The sequence below is a fragment of the Choristoneura fumiferana genome, chromosome 18 (genome assembly GCF_025370935.1).
Source record: "Choristoneura fumiferana chromosome 18, NRCan_CFum_1, whole genome shotgun sequence".
NCBI classification, from domain to species: domain Eukaryota; kingdom Metazoa; phylum Arthropoda; class Insecta; order Lepidoptera; family Tortricidae; genus Choristoneura; species Choristoneura fumiferana.
In genome coordinates, this window is record NC_133489.1 from 2,030,587 (window position 1) to 2,036,393 (window position 5,807).

The 5,807-nt window shown below is 36.4% G+C and overlaps 1 long non-coding RNA gene across 1 annotated transcript; it reads left to right on the top strand.

Moving 5' to 3' along the window:
- The first annotated feature begins 351 nt into the window (after positions 1-351).
- On the top strand, positions 352-5,494 carry LOC141437988 (uncharacterized). Its single transcript, XR_012452441.1, has 3 exons — positions 352-809; positions 1,010-1,102; positions 4,346-5,494. It is a non-coding gene; the product is annotated as an uncharacterized lncRNA (long non-coding RNA).
- The last annotated feature ends 313 nt before the right edge of the window (positions 5,495-5,807 follow it).

Sequence of the window (5,807 nt, forward strand, 5' to 3'; positions counted from 1 at the left end):
TTCGTATGCTGCTTTTTTTTTTTTTTTTTTTCGGACGGACTGTTGCTGTTACCCTCAGACGGCTTTTACAGCTTACCGGCGAGAGGGCGAGCAACCAGATGGGCGAAGAACCATTGGATCCCATCATTAAGCAAGTTACGTTACATGCATATTACGTTCCTTTACTTAATTGTGCTTTGAATTTCATTAATTGATTTTAAAAATCTGATAGGTTTAATTTATTTTGTCTAACTTAGTTCTGTATGTTCAAATATTTTACACCACAACTGATATACTTCCATATGTTTAGAACGCAGCAACTTTTTTTGAGTAAAACGAAACGGCTCATCAAGTGTCAATGTCACCCGCACCGGCCGCACCATACAAACAAACATACAATACATAACCTCTTCCTTTTGCGCACGTTCGAGTTCTCGTATGTTGTTTCTGTTTCTGGATATAATAATCTTGATCTGATCTTACGAAGTTACGACTGGTTGCTTATTCACGTTGGACCTTTGATATTGCCTACTTTGACGACGACACTCGCATTTGTCCCTGGATTCGATTTTGGAAGCTACTACGACGACTTAAGGACTGAAACTGGACCTTGAAATTTGCCGATTAAAGTGTTTTACACCATGAGTTCTGACGGTGAAGAAAATCGATGGAAAGTAAGATGTTTCATTCCGACATGCCGTAATACCAGTGACAAAAAACCTAGTCTGAAATTCTTTCACATTAGAAAAGAACTGCAACGAGATTGGTGCGAACTGGTGCGTCGACACTGCCCTCAAAATCAACTTCGTTGTTGTGGAGATCATATAAACGTAAGTTATTTTATATTCTATTCTAAGACCACTTCTGTATAACTTCCATATTGTAAAAGGATTCAGGATTATAATTATTTACTGTAATGTTATGAAATGAAATGGTACTTACTGATTATTATGATATTGATTGTTATTTTAATTTTAACTTGAAATAGTATGGGTTTAAAAAAATGCCTTATTATTATTATTTATTACAGGTGGAAGAGGATTTAGAAAACTATGAAAAGTATCTTTTAGGCGCTAGACCAAGACTTAAATTGACTGCTACTCTAAAAAATATACCACAACTAGTAAGTTACAATCCATTTTGCAATTTACGAATCTAGCTGTATCGGTTCACCGATAATGGTAGCGATCACCTATTAGTTTCTTCCGGTTTTTAAATAAAGGTCTGTTTCTACTTGAGTTTATTAAATAAGCAAAGCAAAAAGTAACAAGGCTTTTTTTAACAATATCAATGTGCATTATTAAATATTTACTCATTAATTCAAGTTACTGTTTACTAAAGGTCTGCACAAAATAGGCTGGCGGCACTGATGTATTAAACTGTAGATACACATTGCCAAACAAAATCCCCATCAAAGAATGTCCGAACTATTTATTTGTTTGTGTAACAAATAAAGTCATCACCCACACAAATTAATTAAAAGAATACGTGACGAAATTTGAACCTAGTCTTTACTAAGTTACAGTTGAATTTCGCTAGCGGCCATATTCCACAATTAATAAAAATATTTACGTGTGCGTAGAAACACTGATCCCACCACACAAACAAATAGAAAGAATACGTGACGAAATTTGAACCTAGTCTCTACTCTATTACAGTTGAATTTCGCTAGCGGCAAAACTCCACAACGCTTGACACTTGACAGCTAACTCCACAATTTCACATACGCATGCTCGAATATGAATGTAAGCCTTATCAGAAAAGGCAGAGGGATTAATTTCACTTGCTACATTGAAGGCGACGTTGCAAGATTGCTTGGATGAGTTTGACGTTTCTTAAGACGGACGAATTCAGGTTGTAGAACAAAGAATGCATTCGGACTTTCGGAGAGGACTTTTGTAATAAAAAGTTTTTGTCAATTAAATTTAAAAAAAAATTAAAAGGTAACTTTTAAGCTAATTTTCTTTAGTCCAAATGTTTTCGAGATAATCTATATACAGCCGGATTTAGACTATTTGATGCCTTAAGCAATGCACGCCTATGCCCCCCCCCCCCCTTATCGATATTTTAAATAAGTATTTATTACGACGAAATATTATATTTATGAAAGACGATAGAGATTATGGGGAGGCACGAGCGAGCGGATTTTCAAACAGCCTTACCTTTTATGTGCTAACAAAAAAAAAATTGGTTCTGTTTATGGTGCCCCTAAGACGTGATGCCCTAAGCAATCGCTTAATTTGCTTATGGGCTAATCCGGCACTGTTTATATATATAAAATTAAAATAATAAACTGACTAACTGACTGTTGATATATCAACGCACAGCCCAAAACGCTGCACCTAGAGACCTACTTTATTACTTTATGCCCCTGGTTACCGAAGTACTCGTCAAGACGACAAACGAGTCCAAACTAGATGTGGTCGTGTCGTTTATCACAGAGTTCCTATGGTCACCCGCTAGTTTTATCATCAGATCAACTCCATGTTATAATAATATTGCATTGTCATCGGATTTAAGTATATATGCGTGTAAAATTTCAGCTCAATCGGTTGAAGATATCCACTTCAAATTTGAGTTGAAAGATTCCACCCGAGCAAACATAGTTACATTACACTGCAAATAAATATAATGCTTGTAATAAGTTTTTGTTAAAAAAATAATTTTTAATACAAGCTTTTTTGCCGAATGTACTTTTTGTTGACTGTACTTGAATTGTCGTCTAAACTACATATCTGTACCAAATTTCAAGTCGGTACTATTAACTATTGAGGAGTTCCCTCCTGCAGAGACGATTCTGACAGAACCACCAAGTTGTCACTACCAGATTATTGTATTGTCACCAAATTTACATAAGTATGCTAAATTTCAAGTCGATCGGACCACTGGAAGTGGGTCAAATTTAGCTTCCAAGATTTGACCCAAACAAACAATAAATAAATAAATAAGCAAACAGGGCAAGCTACAGAAAAGCTTCTAAAAATATCGCCGAAATGTAAGCACTTGTGCAAGTATTTCGAATAAAAAACAATTTGAATTCTCATCCTCCTTGGTTCTGGCTGTTTGCTTCTAAAACCATTGCCAGCGCACGCCGCGCGCAGCTCAAAAAAAAATTGCAGGCTGTCTGTCAGCACAGTTCATTCGCGGGAAATTCGGCGGACTTCGTATGTTGTGTAATTAAATAATAAGAAACTCGACTAGTGTGAATAAATTGTAAACTGTATTATATATAAACCTTGTAAACAATGTAAAATACTTAGTATTTTTTTAGTGTAAAAAACAATAGGTAAATATAGTGATTAATACGGTGTAGATTTGGCGAGCGGTTTATCAAAGTTGGCTTCATTGAGTACAAAAACGAATAAACCACACAGTCAGACAGTCAGTACATTATATTATCGAAGCTTTTATAAAACATAATTAAAATCGCAAACTTCAAGGTAAATATTCAAACGACATAGCTACCCTCGGTAAATAAAATAGAGTGACGGCAACTCCACTACACTTTTGTTCCATGTTCTGTTGTTTATCTGTTTCGTTTTACTGATATGCTTTCCTGTGCGTGTGACAAAGACAAGGCATTTGTCAATGTTGTGGAATTCTGGCAACGTTTATCTTTTAATTAGCAATTTAGAAATGGCTTTAAAATTAATTTAAATCAATATTTCTCTCTGATTATTAGAATTTAATAGAAAAAACAACAAATACTCGCTGAAAGTATGATATTCCATCAGATTTGTTCCGTTTTCGCGAGTGATTTTTGCACTTTTTAAAGACGCACGTGGGCATCGTTACGCTTGCACTGACAACAACGTACTGAGAAAAAAGAAGGCCACATTTACCAAAGTGGCGCTCATTTGGCTCGGACATATTCGGACGCGCGACTGTGGATCTACAGTTTAATACATCAGTGGCTGGCGGTCCAGATCCGGACCGCGGTCTGCCACTTGCTGACCCCCTGGTTTAGGCTGTGCCTTGTCTGTCAGTAATGTTTTAAAACTATAGATGTCTGTCTTTCTTTTGTTGTATTTAACAGAAGAATATAATACTGCCCTCCTAATTCAAAAGGCGACCAGAGATGTCCGAGGATGTGTTACAAGGAATGTATTTGTCATAAACCAAGAGAAACGCTCAATTTACCTATGCTCGCTTAACACAGTTCTAGTGGAAACAGGTTGACGGAGAGAGGATAGGTAAATAAAGTGTTTCTCTTGGTTCATGATCATGACAAACATTGCTCACAACACATCCTCACACATCTCTTGTGGAAAGCCTATAATAACTTTGTGTGTGCTCCTGGACATACTACTATTCCCATAGTGTTCCTTTCTATTGATGAAATTAATGAATTTTTGAAATTAATTAGTTTCAGGATTCTAACTTGGAGTCGTCTTCAAGCGGTATTAAGTATGAAAAAAATGGAAGAAACCATCTGATGGCGAAGATAAAAAGTAAACCTAAAATGTATTTAGGTTTGCCAAAAAACTATTGGTGGCTAATAGATTTCCTTTCGGAAAAGTGTTCATGCCTTGCACTTCATATTATTATAACATTATTTAAAATAAAAAATAATCACACTTTTATGAGAATGAGTGATGAATTTGAAAAAGCAACGTCTATTATTAGACTATTATTTGAAAAAAATGTTTATATACTAGCCACATTCTTGCAAAATATTGTTTATCTGCCAAATTTATATGAAATTAAGAAAAACTGGCCACTGGTGTTGAGAATGAAATACTCAAATGTCCAAATGATGATAGACTGCTTTGAGATCGAAATTGAAGAACCCAGTAATCCATTCAAACAAGCACAGACTTGGTCACAACATAAATATTGCAATACTGTAAAATATTTGATTGCATGTACCCCAGCCGGCTTTATTGCATTCATATCCAAAGGTTATGGTGGAAGAATATCAGGTAAAGCCATCGCCTGCAAGAGCGGCTTAATTGATATTGTTCCTCCCAATGCTGTAATTATGGCCGGCCGAGGTTTTAAAGGAATTGAATCTTTGTTGAGCACCAAAAATGCGAAACTTCTTTGCCCACCAAGCGTTCAATCTTATAGTAAAGTAACAAAAGAAGAAGTCATTAAAACAAAAGTAATAGCCAGTCTTAGAGTGCACATTAAGAGGGTGATAAGGAGAGTACGACAGTTTGACATGTTGAAACCACATGCACTGGTGAACCATAAACATCTTAAATATTTAGACGAAATTGTCACCATTGCATGTGGTTTAATAAATCTGCAAAACCCCGTAAATGAGGAAAATAACAAATATCACATGAGATAACTTGGCACCGAGTGTAGCCAGGGTACCAATATTTCAAGTGTGATATTGGTTTTTTTTTCTCCGAGTCCGAGTTAAACTGCTTTTCTTTTCAACTGCAAGAAAAGTAAAAAAATATATACAAGTATATGTATGTGACAAAAAGTGGTTATTGTAAAATATTTCAGTAGACTGTATAGTTAAGCAATAATTAATTTAATAAAATTGTAAGTAAATGTTTAATATTATTTTATTATTATTCATCATCATCATCTCGAAGACGTCCACTGCTGAACAAAGGCCTTCCCCTCAGAACGCCACAATGAACGACAACTCGCCACTTGCATCCACCCACCTCCCCACACCCACAATTCTCACGATGTCGTCAGTCCCCACCTAGTGGGAGGCCTTCCAACGCTTCGTCTTCCCCTGACCCCGACCCCGGAGATGTATGTGAGGGAGGATAGTGTAGGCTTGCAGAAGCAGACTGGACTTGGGCAGGTGGTTCTCGTTGGTGCCGTAGATCGCCACGAGACACTGGACGTGGAACGGCGCA